Raw genomic sequence first — 22,864 nt, forward strand, 5'->3', positions numbered from 1 at the left:
ATCAGATAATAAATGAAAGGAAAAATTACAACATAACACCCAGAAATCTAAGACATCATAAAAGCTTATTATAAACAACTGCTCCGTTAACCTATAGAGCCAAGAATAAATAAATGGACAAGGTTCTGGAAACATATAATCTTACAAAACGGAATGAGCAGGATGTAGAAAACCTAAATAGGTCGATCAAAAGTAAGGAAATTAAAACAGTAATTACAAATCTACCCAAGAATAAAAGTTCAAGACCAGATAGATTATGAGTTTTATCAAACATTCAGAGAGGAGCTGCTACCAAGGAAGGAAACTACAGACCAATTTCACTGATGAACATCGATGCAAAAATTCTTAATAAAATCTTAGATAGTTCAATATATGAAAATCAATCACCATCATACATCACATTAGTAAAAGGAAGGATAAAAATCACATGCCATCAATCGATACAGAGAAAGTATTTGACAGGATCCAACACCAATTCATGATTAACACCCTCAGCAAAACTGATGTGGAAGGAACCTTCTTCAAGATAGTAACAGCTATCTACTTTTAAAAAAAAGCCTATAGCCAACACTATTCTTAGCTGTTATCCAGCAGGTTACTGCAATAAGTTGCAAGAATGCCTACTGCTTGGCTACTGCAAGGCTGCAGGGATCCATGGGGCCAAGCTGCCAGATAGGGCCTCGCGCCAACCCAGGGATGCCAACTTGTAGTGACCGCCTGCCTGGAATGGAGACAGAGACAGAGACAGAGAGAGAAGAGAAGTAAAAACCAAGTACACTTTTTATTCCTCTTGGAGTCTGAGGCCTGCTGCCACTGCCTGGAAATTACTGAGAGGAGAGAGAAACAGATAGAAATTCACTGGCCAGAGGTGGCCTGGGAAGGCCCTGGTACAGAAAAGAATGAGAAATAAATAGATACAAAGTGGGCAGCATTTCTCCAATGCTTTATCTCCCCTCCTCCCACAGACCAGCAGATGCTGCTATGGTCACTATCCTGGGACCTCCTGCAAAGGTCCATGTTTTTACTTTTATACCCAGCATGACAGGCCCATTTCCAGGTTCAACTTTCATTAGTGTGGAGTATCCAAGGGGCATGTCCAATTGCCATAAATCAACAGCAAAAACTGAAAGTATCTCCACTAAGGTCAAGCAATAAGCAAGGATGTCCACTATCTCCACTCTTATTCAACATAGTATTAGAAGTTGTAGCAATAGCAATCAGGCAAGAGAAGGAAGTCAAAGGTATCCAACTTGGAAAAGAGGAATAATATACATCAGAGAACCTACAGAGTGCACAAAAAAGTTCCTTGATGGGGCAGGGGTGATAGCACAGCAGTAGGGCATTTACCTTGCAAGCAGACAACCCAGGACAACCCGGGTTCTATCCCCAGCATTCCATTTGGTCTCCTGAGCCTGCCAGGATCGATGTGTCAGTTCAGAGCCAAGACTAATCCCTGAGCACCACTGAGTGTGGCCAAAAAAAAGCTCCTAGAAACAATAAATCAATACAGCAAAATGGCCCACTACAAAGTCAATATACAAGACAGTTGCATTCCTTTATACAAATAATGACTCAGAAGACAAAGACTTCAAAGAGTCTATTACATTTAAATTACTGTGTCCCAAACTATCAAGTACCTAGGAATCAACCTAACGAAAAAGATGAGAGACCTATACCACCAAAACTTCTAAAAATTTAAGAAAGAAATTGAAGACCTAAGAAAATGGAAAAATATCCCATGCTCATGGACTGGAAGAATCAACATCTTCCAAATAAAATGATCATCTCACCTAAACTACTATATATTATGCAATCCCTATTCAAATTCAGACAACATTTTTCAAGAAACTAGAACAATCAATGATAAAGTCTGTGTGGAACCATAAGACGAGGATAGCCAAATTCATATTGAAAACCAAGAAAATGGAGAACATCTCATTACCTAAATTGAAGCTCGACCACAAAACCATAATGAACAAAGCACCAAGGTATTGGAACAAAGACAGACTTTCAGACTAAATGGTCCAAATAAAATATCCAACGACAAACTCACAAGTATGTGGTCAATTAATCTTTGACAAGGAGCCAAGAACTTGGGGCTGGACAGATAGCACAGCAGTAGGACATTTGACTTGCAGGTGGCTGACCTGGAACAGGCCCAGGTTCAATCCCTGGCATCCCAGCTGGTCCCCCGAGCCTGCCAGGAGCAACTTGAGCTCAGAGCCAGGAGTAACCCCTTAGTACTGCCAGGTGTGACTCAAAAAAAAAGGGGGGGCAAGAACTTAAAAAGGAATAAAAAAGTCTCTTCAACAAATTATGTTGGAACAATTAGACAGCCACGTGTAAGAAATTAAAGATCAATCTTTATATCACACGTTACACAAAAGTCAATTCAAACTGGAATAAAGACCTTAATATTAGAATTAAATCCATAACGTTCACTGATGAAAGCATAAGCAAAACACTCCAAGACTTATAGCTCAAAGAAATTTTCAATAATATGATGCCAATGGCAAGGACTAAAAAACCAAATATGAATAAATGGGACTACATCAAAATAAAGACGTTTCTGTATGGCAAGAGAAACTAGAAGACAGCTAATGGAATGGAAAAAAATTTTGCACTCAGCATATCAGATAAAGGCTTGATATCTAGGATATACAAATTACTCACAAAGGTTAACTCCAGAAAACATAAAAACTCAATCAAAATGGGGAGACAAAATGAAAGACACTGCTCTGAGGAAGACCAACAGAGAGCCAACAAGCACATGATAAAATACTCATCATCACATATCATTATGGAAATATAAATCAAGACAACAATGTGATACCAATTTACATCAGTGAGGATTGCACAAATCAAAAGTACTGGGAACTATCTGTGTTGCTACAGATGCGGTGAGAAAGGAACTCTCATCCACTGTTGGTGGGAATGCTGCCAAGTCCAACCTCTGTGGAAAACAGTATGGACCATTCTCAGTAAACTCAAAATTGAGCTGCTATAAGATCATCAATTCCACTTTTGGATATCTATGCCCAAGACAGAAAAATATTCATCCAAAAAGATGTATGCACACTGCTATTGATTGCAACACTCAGTACAATAGCTAGACTTGGAATCAACCTAGATATATCCAACAACAGACAAGTGAATCATGAAGATGTGATACAAATATACAATGAAATACTACGTAAGCTGTAAGGAATGATGCAATCATTCAATTTGCTGCAACAACATGGATGGAACTGGAATATATTAGGTTAAATGAAGTAAGCCAGAAGAATATGGTTAAATACAGAATTATATCCTTATATGTGGTATTTAAAATAACTGCACTAATCAACACAATGGTGTATATGGGAATTGTACCGCAAACCACTGACCCCAGAGTATAATGAGGAGAAGGAAAGAAACTGAGTGGAGGAGAAATACAAATATGAAAAGACAGGGATTAGGGGCCAAGTGGTCTCAGGTGCATTTGGTAGAGTTAAAAAAGAAAAAACTAAATACCCAAGCCAAAGTCAACAACAATCGAATCAAGAGACCCAAACTTTAAAAATAATCTAAACTTAAGGACTGGAGAGATTTCATAGAGGTAGGGTGTTCGCCTTGCATGCAGAAGGATGGTGATTTGAATCATGGCATCCCATCTGGTCCCCCGAGCCTGCCAGGAGTGATTTCTGAGCATAGAGCAAGGAGTGACCCCTGAGCACTGCTGGGTGTGACCCAACCCCCCCCCCAAATCTAAACTTAAAATGAGCTTGTCATACTGTCAGACTGAGGAGCAGGTGGTAGTGATATGGGATGAATTCTGGGAATATTAGTGGAGGGAGGTGGACACTGGTGGGTGGATTGGCCCTAATTTATTGTATGTCAGAAATCCAACTATGAAGAATCATGTAAATCACAATGGTATTAATAAAATAAAGGGTAGTGCCCATACTAGCATTGTCCCAAATATATTGATAATCCTTGATATAGCTAGTAAGTCTTCTGAGGGTTCTACATTGGAATTTCAAAGAGTCAATGTTAAATACAAAAAGAACAAAAGAAAATCAATTACCTAGGAATCAACTTAACTAAAATGAAAGACCTAGACAAAGAAAACTATAAAACACTGCTTCAGGAAATAAAAGAGGATATAAGAAAATGGGAAACCATACCCTGTACATAAATTGGGAGAATTAATATCATTAAAATAATAGTACTCCCCAAAGCTCTGCACAGATTCAATGCAGTTCCTGTAAGTATACCCGTGACATTTTTTCAAAGAAATAGACCAAACATTTCTGAAATTCATATTGAATAATAAACCTTCAAAAATAGCTAAAGCAATCATTGGGGAAAAGAAAATGGAATGCATCAACTTTCCTAACTATAAAATGTAACACAAAACAGTAGTAATTAAAACAGCATGGCTTTTGAACAAGGCCAGAATCGGAGGACAGTAGAATAGAATTGAATATATGGAGACAGAATTCCAGGTTTATAATAAGTTAGTTTTTGAAAAATGAAATCGTGCCACTACATGTATGGAATTAGAGGGTTATCATGCTTAGTGAAGTCAGTTAGAAGAAAAGGGAAATATACAGAATGATCTCTCTCGTATGTAGGATATAACGATGCACAATAAGGAAGCAATACAGGTGAAAAGCCACAAAACTGGAGAACTTGTCAATAGAACTGAGTTTAACATCCCAACAAAAGAAAAGATTTTGAGATTCAACAAAGCAAAATATTCTAAAGTATTCTAAGTAAAAAAGAAGAACATGTTATGTTAAACGAAGTAAGTCAGAAGACAAAAGATAAACACAGAATGGTAGCACTATTCTGAAGCACCTAGAACATACATCTTATACCCAACTAATACCTAACAATCAAATAACAGGGTGTAACAGGGTAGAAACTCCAAACACTGTAATAGTCAACATATACTTGGGAGCAGTGTCCAAAATACATGAAAAAGGAACAACACAAACTCTCGACTACACATTATACCACAAAGAAAACAGCAACACCAGAAACAGCAGCATAGAGAGAACAAGTATGTAATCAGCCTTCTACAATAAAGGCCCAAAATAACCCCTTAGAGATTGTATATAGGAACACAGGTAAAGAACACCACGGGAAATCACTGACTGCAATGGAAACATACCATAACACTATGTTTTAAAGCCTTTATCTTACTATATTTTAAATAACCTCTCAGCTTTTCTGTCCACAGGCGCCCTTGATTACAAAGGGCGGACAAACTAAGATGGCAACTCGGGATACTACACGAGATACCATACCTAGCTTGCACTACGAGATGGCCCCGAGAAAACTCTTTAACATATACTTTATCTCAAGGTTATACCTTCTTTTAGGAATTGAAGTACGCGACCACTCAGACCACCAAAGCAGTAAGTGCGACGTATAGACTTAAACTACAGGCTCTATTCATCAAACACATTCAACCAAACTAGCATTCCCTTGCTATTCTCTCCTCTCTTCTCACTTTCTTTTTTATTTTCATTTTTTTCTTTTCTATTCTTCTCTTTACTTTTTTCCTTTTCTCTTCTCCCTTTCTTTCTAATGTATTTTCTCTTTTCTCTCCCTTCATGCCCCTTCCATATACCTTCCCCTTTCTCCCCTCCAGAAATCCAACTATCCCTTCACCCCTCAATCCCATCCAGATCTCCCACCATATTAAAACTCTTCACCCTCAGTCCTTAATCTATTAGGCATCAAGATAGACCTCCTACCCAACGAACCAGTACCCAGAACCCAGGCAAGGGGACACCCAGTCAAACCCACATCTCATCTCCTGCAAGAAAAGACAGCCAACTCCCATGCAGACTCATGCTGCGAGGCCCTCCCTACCAACTCCCCCTAACGTGGACTGTTTCTTGAAACCGGACCTAGGTCCAAAAGTATCCTCAATGCAAGAACTCTTCCAAGACCTCCCTTCCGCAAATTTTTACCAATCTGAAGAAGGTCAAGGGGTGTGATAGGAAGATGCCTGGGAACCCACACACCACAAGAAAAACTGTACTTCCAACATAGGCATAAGACCTGTAATACACCACCTCTTTACCTGCTTTCCCCCAAATGAAAGGTAGTCTTTTGCATCACTTTGGTCCTTTAAAAACTTTGCTAACTCATTTTCTTTTTTCTTTTTTTTATTTTTATTTATTTATTTTTTTAAATGTCTGTCCTACATATACATTTGTGAGCACATACATTTTTATTCCCTTTTTTTTAGGTTTCTTTCTTTCTTTTTTTTTTCTTTTTATCGTTTTTGGGTATGTGACCTGTTTCTGTTATCCCCTCTGTCCACCCCCAAATGCACCGACAATATAATGTAGCACCATTTCTCCCTGCAAAGGCACACTAAAAAAAGGGGAAATCTTACATATAAAAAAGAGCTCTTATCTACTAAAGATAGGAACTCATAGTTGTTTACAATACAGGGATATCTCCTACCTTGTAAATATGTCATGTGGACTCAACTTAGACCTCAGGTGATTAGATACCATTCATCCAGCCTTGAACCCTGGATCCCAGACATAGAAATGGCACAGTTCTTCACAACAGCTGCAGGAAACAAATCCCATCCAGGACAGCCTTAACACTGTGGGGTCACCAACAAGGGCCAGTTCTAACATGATATCCTGACAACGAGGAAAATGAGAACAACTTGACCTTAGAGCAGATTATCCTACCTTACCAGCTAATGACAAGACAAAACCAGAAGACTTGTCACCCTTTGGTAGGTCAAAAAGCCAAGATCGCAATTTACAGATGACTGGCTGCTAGAACCATGACCAGACTGTATACATCTTGGGACCAATAAAAAAGCCCTAGTTTAGGGTTTGAACTATGACCTGCACAATAAACATGATCCCCAGTTCCAAAGGTCCGGCAGAGACAATTGTAACGGAATGGGGCTTCTGGAAGCACAAAGAAAGACGCTATCCTAGGTGCCATTCTAGGTTCAGTGCAAAGACCAAGATCACCAACCACAGAAGATGGATTAAAATGACACTGAGGGAACAGAACCTCTAGAACCACAAAGACTGACTTCATCATAAATCCCATCTCAGGATCTGTGCAGATACTGAGACCTCTAAACACAAAAACACCACCGGGAGAGTAAATGATCCTGAACAGAGTCTATAGTTGATCCCATGACAATATACTCCAAGGACAAAGTAACCCCATATTTCTTAGGCCAAGTGAATTCCTTTTCGAATGACCCCAATATTTACTGTGCTAGGGCAGGAGGGAAAAACAAAAATACAGAAAGCACAAAACCTTGGTTATTTTTTATATATTATTTTTTATCTTCATTTATTATTATTATTATTTTTATTTACCTATCTATTTTTGGTCAATTTCTGTTTGGGTGTGATTATTGAAATGGTTGTCCTCAGTTATACTTATTTTCTTCTCTTCCTTCCTTTTCTTTTGTTATGTGCTATGCCATGTTTCTTATTTCAAGACCATGGTGTGTGTTTTTTGTTTGCTTGTTTTTGTTTATTTGTTTTGGTTTGTTTTGGTTTTTTTTGTGGTGCTTATCGATATAGCTGGAGTCCTCACTGGATATTTGACACTTCTTTTGGTACTGGTGGAGTGTTTCACCTTCCTTTTGTCCTTCATCTCTCAAATCGATGATGAGAGCCTCTAGGATTTCGCCCATTTTCGGTGTATTAGACTCTTACCCCAGTTTATTACTTTTCTCTTTTTCAAACAAAACCACGCAACTTGAACTAGCTAGTCCTGCCTCCAGTTAGAGGGGGAAATAAGGGAGGCATCAAGACCAAACAGGTGCAAGACTACTAAGTAGTAGGTTAGATACAGAGGGGATCACATATTCTAGCCACCCTGGGGGTGAGGGAAGAGGAAATGGGAGGTAGGACAAAAACGGAAGTGTAGGGAGGACAATCTGGTGATGGGAACCCCCCCTAATTTTATGTGAATATGTACCTAAAATATTGTCAACAATATGTAAGCCACTATGATCAAAATAAAAATTATATTTAAAAAAAGAAAAAAAAAGAAGTTGTTCTAATAAATTAAATGCATAAAGAAATCAATGAATTTAAGTTTTTCAGATATGCCTAATAGTATGTGATTCTATCTAATTTTTTTTGTTTTTTTTTTTGGGAGGGCAACACCCAGTGATGCTCAGGGGTTATTCCAGACTATGCGCTCAGAAATCGCTCCTGGCTTGGGGGACCATATGGGATGCTGCGGGATCGAACCACGGTCAGTCCTAGGCTAGCACCGGCAAGGCAGGCACCTTAACGCTCCACACCACTGCTCCAGCTCCTCTATCTAAATTTTTTAAGCTGAATACTTCAATCCGTCTGCCAACAGCCACCAAAATGGCTGGCCAGGGTTATCTCTAGAAGTAGATGAACCCTGCCCAAGGTCACGGAGAGGGTTATATAGGGAAGGAAATATAAGGAGGTTCTAGCTTTCTGATGATCTTTAAAATGATTGATTCTCCCTAATTTTTATTAAGGTTTCAACATATGAAGAAGCATACTAGTTTTATTTTCCATACTGTTTTAATATGTTCTTTACATAGGCTATGTACCTGAGGATAAATAAGGAAGAAACACAATATTACTTTTGTTTTAATGTCTACATTCATTTTTATATTCTCATAGCAAATGTTATATATACCTTTATTTTTTTTTAATTTTTTTGATTTTTGGACTACATTCTGTGATGCTAGGGGTTACTCCTGACTATGCACTCAGAAATCGCTGCTGGCTTGGGGGAACATATGGGACGCCAGGAGATTGAACTGCGGTCAGTCCTAGGCTAGTGATGGCAAGGCAGGCACCTTAACACTCCACACCACTGCTCCAGCTCTTCTATGTAAATATTTTTAAGCTGAATACTTCAATCCGTCTGCCAACAGCCGCCAAAGTGGCTGGCCAGGGTTATCTCTAGAAGGAGATGGACCTAGGAGTCCATCCTAGGTCAGCGCATGCAAGTCAAATGCCCTACTGCTTGTGCCACCGCTCCAGCTCCTATCCTTTACTTTTAATATGTTTTACCAATTCTTCAAAAATATTTAAAATGTTAGTAGTAATACATTGCAGATATATTACAGGGATTAAGACACCTGCCTTGAATGCAGCCAAACATGATTCAACCCATGGCATACAGTTCCTTAAGCACATCAGCACAGCCATGTGTAGATCCACCAAAATAAGATAAAATGCTAATAGTAATAATGGTTCAGAAAATATCTGTGGCTCTCTATAGAGACACCAATCTAACCATACAGTACTGGATATTAATCTTCATTTGACAATGTACATGACAAGTGCTTTATCTGATATATGAGAAGGCAGGGAGAGGGTCCCCTATAGTCATGATTTTCTGAATAACATTTATATATATACATATATATATACACACACATATAAATGATTTACTACCATGATATATATGTACCACAGTTCATTCAAATACTGAAAAAACCTTGGCTGATTCTTGTTTTGGACTATTATAAATAGAACTTCTTTGACCATAAATGTACAGATTTTTGTGTAATACGAATTTACGTTTCTTAGAAATAAGTGATCAGAGATACCATTGGTATATTATGGTAATTCCATGTTTACTTTTAATGAAAAATGCAAAAAAATGCAAAACTGTTTTTGCATATTAGCATTCTTATTTCAACAAAAGTGATTGCTTATCCATACTATCACTAACATATTTTGTCACTAATTTTAATTTTAGCCTGCTTGTGGGTATAGAATGATATCTCAACATGGCTTTAATTTCTAGTTCCATAAAGGTTAATGATGTTAAACACCCTGTTATGTACATTCTTTAGTCTTGATTTTCTTTTCAGTGAAAGGGATCTTCAAAAATATGGACTCTTTACCATTACACTCTCCACTCTACTGTTGGCTTTATTTGTTCCTTATTTGTCTAGGCATTATTCACTTGACACCTGTATGGTTTTCAAACATTGTCTCCCCACTGTAACCTATTTGTTATCTTTTGAGAGCAAGATATTGAAATTTTGATGAAGCCCAACTTATCAGTATTTTCTTCTATGGATTTTACTTTTTAAAAATAATTTTAATTTAGGGCCAGAGCGATATTGCAGTGGTAGGGTATTTGCCTTGCACGTAGCTGACTCAGGAGGGACTGCGGTTCGATCACGCAGCGTCCCATATGGTCCCCAAGCCAGGAGCGATTTCTGAGCACATAGCCAGGAGTAACTCCTGAGTGTTACTGGGTGTGGCCCAAAAACCAAAAAATAAATAAATAAATAAATAAATAAATAAATAAATAAATAAATAAATACAACAACAATAATAATGTTAATTGAATCGCTATGAGAAAAATGTACGGGCCCAGAGAGATAGCACAGCGGCATTTGCCTTGCAAGCAGCCGCTCCAGGACCAAAGGTGGTTGGTTTGAATCCCGGTGTCCCATATGGTCCCCCGTGCCTGCCAGGAGCTATTTCTGAGCAGACAGCCAGGAGTAACCCCTGAGCACAGCCAGGTATGGCCCAAAAACCAAAAAATATATACAAAATTGATGTTGGAGCACCTGGATATCCACAAGATAAGTAATAAACCATACATTTTATACAAAATATCAATTAAAATGAAAATGAACTTAAACTGCAAAACTGAAAAGATAACGTCTAGGAAAAAATCCAACATTTTCATACCTTTGGCTGTGTTAGTTGACATTGAAAATTGTGTAATTGACATTAAAAGTATAGTGCAGGTTCTGTAAACATAGTAGAGAGAGTAAGGGTCTTACTGCCTTGCACACAGCTGACCTAGGATTGACAACCAACACCTCCTATGGTACCCTAAGAACCATTAAGAGTGATGATCCCTGAGCACAGAGTCAAGCATAAACCCTTAGTACAAACAGGTATGACCTAAACCAAAAATAAATTACAAGTAAAATCCATTCAGTACCCTGAGCAGGGTATTGAAACTATGTAAAGTGATATGTATGATACCCCTAAAGTAACATTAATGCCAACCAGTACCCAGAAGGATAAAAAGGAAAAGAGAGACAGATATAAGAAAAATATCCGCAGAGAGGCAGGTTGGGGGTAGGAGGAGTGAGAGAACTAGAGGCATTAATGGTGGAAAATGTGCACTGATAAAAGAAGAGTGTTGGAAAATTGTATGGCTGAAACTCAACAATTTTTTAAAAACTTATTTTTTTATTTTTTATTTATTTTTTGTTTTTTTTTTGGATCATACCCTGTGGTGCTCAGGGGTTACTCCTGGCTGTCTGCTCAGAAATAGCTCCTGGCAGGCACGGGGGGCCATATGGGACACTGGGATTCGAACCAACCACCTTTGGTCCTGGATCGGCTGCTTGCAAGGCAAATGGCGCTGTGCTGTCTCTCCGGGCCCTTAAAAACTTATTTAAAGAATTTTGATTTATGGGGCTGGAGAGATAACATGGAGTTTGTCTTGCATGTAGAAGGATGGTGGTTCGAATCCCAGCATTCCATATTGTTCCCAGAGCCTGCCAGGAGCGATTTCTGAGCATAGAGCCAGGAGGAACACCTTAGTGCTGCCAGGTGTGACCGAAAAACTAAAAAAAAATAATAATAATTGTGACTTATAATGCTATTCATAGCTGATTTCAGTGTTGCTGATTGCATGATTTGGATATTTAGTTCTTTCCTTCCTTAACATTACCAATGCATTGTCCCTTCCTGTCCCTGTCCCCCACTATTTCCTATCTGTCTTTTTCCTCCTCCATAAACAATATTTAAGAGTATCTCACAGCAGCTCAATACTTTTTTTCAAACAACAAAAAGAAAGTGATTTGAAAACTATGTTGCTGAATCTTCTAAAATACAATGGCCAAAATTTTAAAATGGTTATAATTTGAATCTTAGTGAAATAAGACACATATTTTATCTTGCAGATGCCTAATTTACCCACAAATTTCCAGCAAATACTTAGAACCATCTTTGACTAAAGTTAAAATAGAACTTCAGAAGTGGACAGATATACAATGGACTGACACATGCTTTACATGAAGACAAGATTAAGATTTTCCACAACACTTTTCATCAGCATGGCCCAAAACAACCCCTGTTCACTAATTCAGAAGTAGCCTTTGAGCACTGCTATGGATGACCCCATTTTTAAAAAAGGAAATTTATTTTATAAAATTAAGGGCAAGTAAATATGAACAATAACTAAAATCTCTCTGAAATTGGAACATAGATCAAGTAGGAGTATGTAAAGAATATGCAAGACCTTGGGATCAAAATCTGATACTACATGTCCCCCACATAAATATTCAGGTAGTCCTGAATATTGCTAGAATGGGCTCAGGCCCTGGAATATTGCAAGTGTGCCCCCTTAGAAAACACTCTTTATCACAAAAGCCATTTCAAACTAGATCAAAAGAACCTGAAATTAGACCTGAATCAATACAGTTCATTGTGGAAAACATAGGCAGAACACTCCAAGACCTCAAAGGAGTCCTCAACAATATGATGCCAATGGCAAGAGCTATAGAACCAAATCTAAAGAGGAATATATCAAACTAAAAAGTTTCTGTATGGAAAAAGAAACACAGACTAAAACTAAAAGACAGCTAACTGAGTGGGAGAAAATATTTACACCCAACACATCAAATAAAGTGTTATTATCTAGGATTACAAAGTACTCATAAATGTTAGCTCACAAAACCAACAAACCCCATCAAAAATGGGGAAAATGATGAAGAGACACCTCTCTGAGAAAGACAGATGGTCAACAGGCACACGAATAAATGTTCATTATCACTTTTTGTAGAAATCCCTCATTGCGGGTTACCTGCAGTAAGTTGAAAATTTGCCTGCTGCTCGGCTGCTACAATGCTGCAAAGTCTAATGCTGCCAAGGCTGCAGGGCTGCCCACACTGCCAGGACCTGGTACTGCAAGGCTTGCAGGGGCCTGAGTGATCCGATTGTCTGGTGGGGTCTTGTGCCCACCCAGGGATGCCAAGTTGTAGCAACTGCCCACCTGAGGGGGAATGAGAGAGGACAGAGAGAGGGAGAGGGAGAGAGAGAAAGAGAGAGAGAAAGAGAGAGAGAAATATAAAAGCAAGAGATGACCAGGGGGTTCTCAGGAACACTTTAGGCCCCAGAGTATTGCAATGAGAAAGAAAAAAATTGAGGAGGAGGAGAAACATAAATATAAAAGGATGGGGGAAGGAGACAAGAGGTCTCAGGTACATCGGTGGTGTTAAGAAAGGACATAACTAAATAAATAAGCCAGAATCAACAGCATTGTAATCGTGAAACTCAAACTTTAACCACCAAAATTTTAAATGGGTCTGTTATGCTAGCAGGCTGAGGAGAAGGGGGTGGTGGCCTGAGATGCATTCTAGGAACAATGATGGAGGGAGATTGACACTGGTGATGAGATTGGTCCCCAAACATTGTATGTCTGAAATCCATGAAAACCATTGTAATTTCAATGAAATTAGTAGTTTCAATGAAAAAATGAAAATAAAAATCTCTTTGTGAAGCCAGAGTGAGTACAGGGAATAGGAAGAGGGTGTTTGCCATGCATGTGGTCAACTCAAATTCTATTTCTAGCATCCATTATGGTTCCTTGAGCCACTGCCAGGAGTAATTCCTGAGTATCATTAAGTGTGGATCAAAAAACAAAACCTCTCGTTCTCTAATGCTATTATTAGAGTAGCATTTTGATTAATTCTTCTTAATTAAACCAATAATAAAGTAAACTCAGAAATTATAATGATTTATGGTAATAAAATTTATTATAAACCACTGTAGTATACTTTTACTAGCCGAACAATATTTTGATAATTGCATAAGGTTATGTTTTTATTTTATTGAAACCTCTGTGATTTACAATGTTCTTCATAGTTTGGTTTCAGACATGCAATGCATCAGGGCCAATCTCACCACCAATGTCAACGCCCTCTTCCAACGTTCCCAGAGTACATCCTGTAACTCCAGCCCATTTTTAGTTTTGATTGTTAAAGAGTACTGAGTGTAGTTAGAGTACTAATTACACTGAAACTACTATGACAATGATAGTTGGAACTGATCACTCTGGACTAGAACTGGGTGCTGAATGGGGATAAAATGATAGGCTCCCTCTAATTAACAGAGAGAGAAGCAGAATCCCTGTTCCACAGACAGGCAGGGGTTGGGGTGGGAAGGAAACGGGGGACATTGGTGATGGGAAAGTTGAACTGGTGATGGCAGTGTGCATGCTATGATTGAACCCAGCTATACACTCTAAGCATCTGTCTCTCATGTGCTCAGAAATCTTTAAAAAATAAATAGTATTGGTCAGAACCAAGTTTATCAGCATTCCGGGGGAAAATCCACTAACAAACAAAAATTTAATCAAGAAAAAATACAACTCAAAAATTAAATGGGGGTTCTCTAAAAAGAAAACAAGAAAAAGGCTTGTGAGATTTTTGTCCTCACTAAACTGTTTAAATCCAACTGGCAGCTTAACATCCATCCAGTGGAATTAGTAGGGAAAGAGAATAAGACAATCACTTAATGTGACAAACAAACAAGGACATTCCACGTTTTAGGGTGGCTAGGGCAACCATCAGTGAGCTCACAGGCTAGCCATTTGTTCAATAAAATATTGTTCCTCCACTTGGCTCCCAACCTGTGAGCCACTGCTTAAGATGACAGAAAGAATAAGGACAATGAGTAAGCAAGTCAACATCCAATAGGCACACATACCTGTTGAAAAGCAGAGGCCGAGTTATTTCACATAGTCAATCATCAGGAACCCTGAACATAGGAAGTCCTGACAGTTTCCTACAGATACTCCTCGCTTAACGACCTACCAGTTTAGTGACCACTCGCACTTATGACCATCTCTTCACCGTTATTTTATTTTATTTTAATTTAAATATCCTCTACGGTACAGTACTGTGGTTTTTGGTGCTTTAGTGTACCTATTTTACTAACTTTATGTTCTGTAATACATTGCAGTACTGTGTGTAAATTATACAACCTATGCAAATTAAAATAAGTGGAAGTTTTCAGTTTGATCTTTCTTGTTATTTTACTTATTCAGAATACTGTATTGTCAAGTACTATGCATATACTGTACATGCAGTTCCTCACTTAACGACCAAGTCTTTGAAAGGAACTTGGTCATTAAGCAAGGAGTATCTGTATTTTATTTTTGCCTATTTTGCCCTCTACATCTCATAGACCCAAGCAAGTTTTATTCTATTCTTTGCCGGGAACATGTCTGCTGCCCATTTATATTCTAACATGAGATTTTTTGCCCAGAGAGATATCACCACTTTGGGGTTGGGTTTTGTTGAAACAATCTTCCATACCCAACTACTTTTCCAGTCCAGTAGTATTTTTCAAGATGTCAGTTACATTTAAATTATGGGATTTGTGTCCTAGATACAGAGGGATCATTATCTTATAATAAATGAAAAAAATTTTAACTATTCTATTTTTTCAGTGTAGATAAACTTGGTCAATTTTGTTGATCTTTTCAGCATTTCGCAGGGGTCAAGCTAATCTCTGTATCATTCCAATGTAATATATGTGCTGCTGAAGCAAGCAATTTGTTGATCTTTCCAAAAAACTATGTTTTAAAATTTTCTTTTATGATTTTCTGTTCTAACTGAAATATACTGCTAAGAAATATACTTTGTATGTACACATGACTAAGTTTGTACTCAGAATATGAACAAAACTATTAAATTTAAAAGACAGATCTAATTCTATGTTAAAAAAAGAATTGAAACAAGACTCACAAATAAGGTACTTAAGTAGCCAATAATTACATAAAAACATGCTCAGCAAAATGAAAATGCCAAAAAGTGACAGTATTTTGTATCTAACAGAATGGCTATACCTAAAAGACCTTAGTCCTTCTAATAGAAATTTAACATAGTATAATTATCTTGACAATATTTCAGCATCTTATTATAAATTTAAAAATAATATATACTGTCCTTTTGCATTTATTTACCCAAGAAATAAAAATTACATATACAAAAAAACTTATATACAAATGCTTATAGTGAAATATAGAAGACAAATGGCTTCTAAAGTACATAAATAGGGCAAGATTTTACAGGCAAAAGACGCAAGTGAAAATCTACAAGTGACAAAAGTTTTCAACATCTTAATTTTTAGGGGTGTCTGTCTGTATACAAACTTAAAATGGATGCAGTTTACTATAAGTAAACTATGATGTATTCATACATTTCTTTTTTAATATAGAAGGGAGGAAATCTTGAATTGGGAACCTGAAACTCTTTGATAAGATTTCCACAGGCAACTCCCATGAGGGGATTCTTCACTGATGTCCCTGTTTGCATCAAGGAATGCGGAGGCAAAACATAGTTGAAATAGCTAAGTTATTCACTTGTTCCCTTAACTTTACTAAATGGCATGGTGTATTTTCCAAAATATGCAAAGTATTTATTTGAATTCCCTTTGTGTAAATTAGAACCCCCAAATTAGTTCTGCCTCCCTGCATATCATTTTGCTTTGCTTTGTTGTTTTGTTTGTTTTGACTAAGCACAGGTTGCTGAGGACTCACTACCAGTTTGCACTCATGGGTCTCTCATAGTGGTGCTCAGGAATTGAATGTGAGTCGGTCACATGCAAGACAAGCGACTTACCCAATGGATTTACTATCTTGCCACTCTCCAAAAGTTAACTGTTTGAAGCATTTATTACTGTTACTATATAAATCTCACATAATCTGAATAATGCTAATTCAAGCAGACAACACCTGAATAGAGCATGAAGATTTAGGATTCAGGGAGGAAGCTAAAAGGGGAGAGCACTTGCTTTACACGTTGGAGTTCCTGGTTCGCTACCTGGCAAATGATCCTCTCAGAACCAAGAGCCAGAGGTACTATGTGAGCACTACAAACTATGACCCCAAAAGCAAATAGAATAATATAAAAGCTTAAAATCGTCCCTTTTAAAACAATGAACAAATTAGTATTTTATAGCAGCATTTGTGTCAATGTATCTAAAATCTGGATACATTTCAAAAATAAAAATAAAAACACAAGCAGTCCAGGGCAATAGCACAGTGGGAAGGGTGCATACTTTGCACTCATTCAACCTGGATTTGATCCCTGGCATCAGATACAATCCCTCAAGTATCAGCAGGTGTAATTCTTAATAGTCAGTCAGGACTAACCCCTGAGTCACCAGATGTGGCCCAGAAACAAATAAACATAAAACACAGGAGTTGTAAAGCACCATATATTTTGCTCCTAGGTGAAAATGCTGAATTGAGTATTCAAAATAAAATTTTAATGATAAAATGAGTATCTGTTTGGGACTTAGCATCTGAGGAAAGATAAGAATGCCTTGGGGCTGGAGGAAAGGTTTAATGTTAAGTGCTTATTTTCACTATACGAGGACTAGATTTTATCCCAGACATAATACAGACCCCAAGCACCACTAAGTATGACCCTAAACCTAAATTTTAAAAGGAAAAGACCTACCATACATCATATGAGACAAGTTTGGAGACAATAAAGACGACTCCTCTCCACTGTGTAAGACAGAAAATAACAAATTTCTGGTTTTAGGATTATTTAGGCAACCTTTAGCCGAGTTTATATTAATACCTAACACTGAAGTTCTCTTTTAAAAAGATGAGGCAAAGAAAAACTCTAAGAGACCTGAAATGTTGATAAAATAATATTATGTTTTAAAATCTCAAAAATTCATAATTTTCTTAATTAGTAACATAGCATAAACTGGAGAAATAGCTTAAAGGGCTGAAGCAATGCTTTGCATGCTGTAGACTATTTCATGGTCCCCATGAACCAACATGAGAAATTCCAACTGAATACCACCCAAGAATGCCCTTGAACATAGTGTGGCTCCAAGAAATAAACAAGAAAAAAGTGAAGGCATAAAATCAGTTAACTGCAAATATATTGCTATATGGTTTAAATTTTAAAATGCATGAATATATAGCAGCAAACTAATGTCCAATAGTTAAGTATTTTAGTGACAAAATTAGTAAACGTTACCTAATTAAAATAAAAATCTAGACCAGATAAATTGACCATAATATCTCCACAACTATTTTACATTCATACATCTTATTTTTTTCTTTTTACTTTGACTAGACATTTAGAGTGGAGAAATTAAGTCACATTTGGGTTAATGTTAAATTTTAAATGGAAATGGTAGACAAATAGAAATGTATATACCCCCAAACTTATGCTACCCAATGTGAATCATCATCATGACTGAAAGTACACATTTTCATTTTGATTAAATAGAACGTATGTCTACATCTTGTACTTGTTCTTTTTAGGTGAGGAGGGCCATACCCTGCCATTCTCAGACTCACTCTGAAAGCAAAGAAACTAGTTCTAACATATACAAAAGAGTATTTATTTGACTGAACTACGTATGACATAATACAAATGCCAACATATTTTTTTTAGTATTTCTTCAGTTCCATTAACCTGACTAGCACTTGGTCATAAATAGTGCTTATCTCTTTACAAGTTAATTTAAAAGGCTAATATTTACAGCAGATTCAGTATTTTAAGTATTTTAAGTCAATCATTAAATTTCGCCAAAACCTGTTGCTTTTTAGAAAAGTTTTCTCCAGATATCATTAATTAGCAAACAGTAAGAAATCTAAAGTTCCCATCTCAAGAGTATCAGATACCACCACAAATTTTTTTTGGTTTAAAAATCAGGAAAAAATGAGGGAAATGGAGAGCCTGTTTAGAGTACAGGCAGGGGTCGGGTGGGGAGGAGGGAAACTTGGGACATTGGTGATGGGAATGTTGCACTGGTGATGGGGGTGTTCTTTACATGACTGAAACCCAAACACAATCATGTATGTAATCAAGGTGTTTAAATAAAAAAAAACTGAGAAAAAAAATCAGGAAAAAAACCTGACACAGGAACAAAGGACTACACTAGCAACTACCATGACAATGAAAGAGAGAGAAAAACAATGTATGTCTTGAAGGCAGGCAGTGGATGATAGAAGAGGGAAATGGAGGACACTGGTGGCGAGAAAGTTGCACTGGTGAAGGGTGTTGTGCATTTTATGACTGAAACCCAATGATGACTATGTTTGTAACCATGGTGCTAAAAAACAGAAATTATTGAAAAATAATACATAAATAAATAATTTAAAATCTACCAAAAGAAGAAAAAATGTTTTAAAATAACTGGTTCTAAATCCAACTATCCCTTCACCCCTTAATCCAATCCCCAATATCCCCACCATATTATAACTCTTCACCCTCAGTTCTTAACCCATTAGGCATCAAGACCAACCTCCTACCCCAACAATCCAGTACCCAGTACCCAAGTGAAGAGACACCCACTCAAACTCACACCTCGTTCCAGGTAAGAAAATACGACCAACACCTCGACTGACTCATGCAGTGTGGCCCTCCTAATCACCTCTCCCTAATGTGGACTGTGGCTTAATACCAGATTAGCTTCAAAGAGACCCCCACTGCAAGAACTCTACCCAAGACCTATCTGCCTGGAGCCCACACTTCACAAAGAAATCTCAAAAGGCAATGGGGAAGTCTACACTATCATCATAAGTATAGACCTATATTCACTACCTCTTATACTGTTTCTCCCGAAATGTAAAGTAATCTCCTGTATCACTTTCTCCCTTTTTCTTTTTTTTCCTTGTTCATTTTTTTATTTGTTTTGTTTTAGTTTTTTTTATTTGATTTGTTTTTTGCTTCTTTTGGATCACAGCTGGCGGCACTCGGAGGGTGCTCCTGGCTCTGTGCTTGGAGGTTGCCCCTGGTGGGCACGGGGGACCATGTGGGATACCAGAATATGGCCACCATCCTTCTGCAGGAAGGACAGATGCCATGCCTCCCTGCTATCCCTTCCGGCCCCACTTTATTCCTTTAATTACGTCTTTTATTTAATCTTTTTTTAAAGAAACTCTTTTTTCTTTAGATATGTCTGAGCATATATATTTTTAGTTTTTGTCATGGGTCTGTTTTCTTCTCTCTCCACCCCTGAATCCACCAGCAATATAATGTAGCACCACTTCTTCCTGCAAAGGTATATTAAAAATAGGGGGAATTTTACGTGTAAAAACAAGCTCTTATCTACTAGGGATAAGAACTTACACTTTTTTACAACACAGGGACATCTCCCACCCTGAACGTATGTCATGTGGAACCAACCTAGACTCCAGGGAAATAGGCACCGACCACCCAGCCTTGACTCCTGGATCCCAGACATAGAAACAACAGAGTTTTCCACAACAGCTCCAGGAACCAAATCCCCTCCAGGGCATTTATAATGCTGCTCTGATGCCAACATGCACCAGTTCTAAACTGATAACCTGATAATGAGGAAATGGGAACAACTAGATCTAAGAGCAAGTTATCCTTCCTCACCAGCCAACGATAAGACAAAAACGATAAGGCAAAAACCAAGATTGCTATATAGAGATGACTGGTTGTTACAACCAGGACTAGATAGTACGTATCCCGGGACCAACAAAAACAACAAAAAGCTCTTGGTCTACAATCTGTTCAACAAACAAGATCTCCAATTCCAGAGGTCTGACTGAGACAACCGCAACTGAACGGGTCTTCCAGAAACACAACAAAAGACTCTATCCCTGGATCCATCCTAGGAGCAACATAATGACCAAGACCACCAACTACAGAAGATGAATTAAAACGACACTGAAGAAGAACTGCTAGAACCACAAAGAAAGCCTTCATCATAAGCTCCATTCCTTGAGCTGCACAGTCACCAAGATCTCTAGATACAGAGGTCTGATTTTACCATCCATGACGAAGCAGAAGTCTTCCATGCACCACAAAAGCACCTAGGGAAGAGTAAATGATCATGCAAGGAGTCTATAGTTAATCCCATGACAGTATACTTCAGGGGTGGAGAAACCTTGTATGTCCTAGGCCAGGGAATTCCCCTACAATATCCCCAATAGTTACTGTGCCTATGCGGGGGGGGGTGGGATAAAAAAGCACAAAATAATCATTTTCCACATATATATTGATTGATTGATCGATTGATTTTTTGACATCCTTATTTTGTTTAGATACTGAAGTTGATGTCTCCATTTTTATTTTGTTTTATTTTATCTTATCTTTCTCTTTCTTTTTCCACTCCGGCATGATTTGATTTCAGAACCGAGACTATTGTGTGGTGCTTGTCTTTATTGCTGTAGTGCTCACTGGATATTTAATTTGACATTTCTTTTTGTATTGTTATGGTGTTTCAATTACCTTTTTCATGTCCTCTCTCAAACTGAGGTTGATAGCCTCTAGAAGGACTCTGCCCATTTTCAGCATATTTGATTTATCTTTTTTTTTAATTTTTTACCCCATTCTATTGCTTTTCTTTCCCTCAAACAAAACCACATAACTTGATTTATCTAGCTCAGCTTCTCAAATAGAGGGAGAAGCAAGGGAGGGCATCAGGACCAAACAGATGTATGATCACTGATAGTAAGCTAGACAAAGAGGGGACCACCTACTCTAGCAGCCTGGGGGGTGATGGTGGGGGATATGGGTTGCAGAAAGGGAACAGGGATGGGGGGAGGACATATTTGGTGGTGGGTATTCCCCTGATTCAATGTTAATATGTACTTAAAATACTACTGTGAAAGATATGTAAGCCACTATGATCAAAATAAAATTTAAAAAAAAGTTTGTAAAAGTATGGTTATTCCGATTTAGGTATCTGGCAAATATATACTTAAAAACAAACAAAAAAGGCAAACTGTCATTTAAAAAACTATTAGAATTTGTTCCCAACAATAAAATTCAGAGTTCTAAAAATAAGAATTTTGAAAAATGTTTAACTGCTTATGTGAGCATGACAATTCTACATTATTTAAAAACTTTCCTGATGAAATTAGTGGTAATATAAAAGTGTGATGTTTTAAAAATGATACCATTTGGAAAGTCTGGGGAAGTCAGTTAAACCTATTTAAAAAATAATCGTGCCCTTAAAAATTCTTAATTTTTGTAACAGATCAATTCAATATTCAAGGTAATCATCTATGAATTTAAATGTAATGGAATATGAAAATTTATTGATATGGTTTTAGATTCTGTGTTGTAACTAACCTTTAAGCAATTTCTATATGCCAAAGTCCAATAAAGTTTTTAAAAATGAAAAAAAAAACTGGTTCTATCTTTGCTGATGCCAGAAAGGATTGACATAATGTAATGACTGCGTTTAAAAAAATCAGTATAGAATAGGACCACATTGGCCAAACAGCTGGTAATCAATCAATTGAGTATCAATTCCATAACCACTATATTAAAAAATAATACTGTCTCATAGGCACTCACACATTCTACTGAAAGGAATGTAGTCGGTAAAATCATTCTGAAAAGTGGGAAAAAACATATTTCTTTAGTTGGGAAATCATAAGTTCTGTTTTCAAATGCCACGTAGAAAAGTCTAATACTCAGTAGTTTGCGACTTTGCAGAGGAAAACCTTTAGATTGAGCAAATTACAATGCTGGAAGTAATGCATTGAAGTAATGGAGCTAGTGAAGAAGCATGAAGAGAAAGTAAAGTAAGTACTGGTAGAAAATAAATCCAGGATATCTTTATCATATGTAATGGAAATTTTTATTTTCTAAAATGTGGACATGGTAGGGCTGGAGAGATACTACAGGATTTAAGGTTTTGATTTGCATGCTGACAACCTAAATCTGATCACTCTCATTGCATGGTTCCTCAATCACTGATGGGAGTAACTTTTGGGCACAGAGCCAAGAATGCAGGTAAGCCCCCAAATTAAAAAAAATTGGAGTAGGCATCTTAAGCAAAGTGTGCCTCCATACATGTTTTATCACATGTAT

At 37.4% G+C, this 22,864-nt stretch overlaps 1 pseudogene; it reads right to left on the minus strand.

Annotated features, from left to right (window-relative positions):
* Nucleotides 1-15,488: 15,488 nt before the first annotated feature.
* On the minus strand, nucleotides 15,489-15,587 carry LOC125999614 (uncharacterized; annotated as a pseudogene).
* Between the last annotated feature and the right edge of the window lie 7,277 nt (nucleotides 15,588-22,864).

This window comes from Suncus etruscus, chromosome X (genome assembly GCF_024139225.1).
Source record: "Suncus etruscus isolate mSunEtr1 chromosome X, mSunEtr1.pri.cur, whole genome shotgun sequence".
NCBI lineage: Eukaryota > Metazoa > Chordata > Mammalia > Eulipotyphla > Soricidae > Suncus > Suncus etruscus.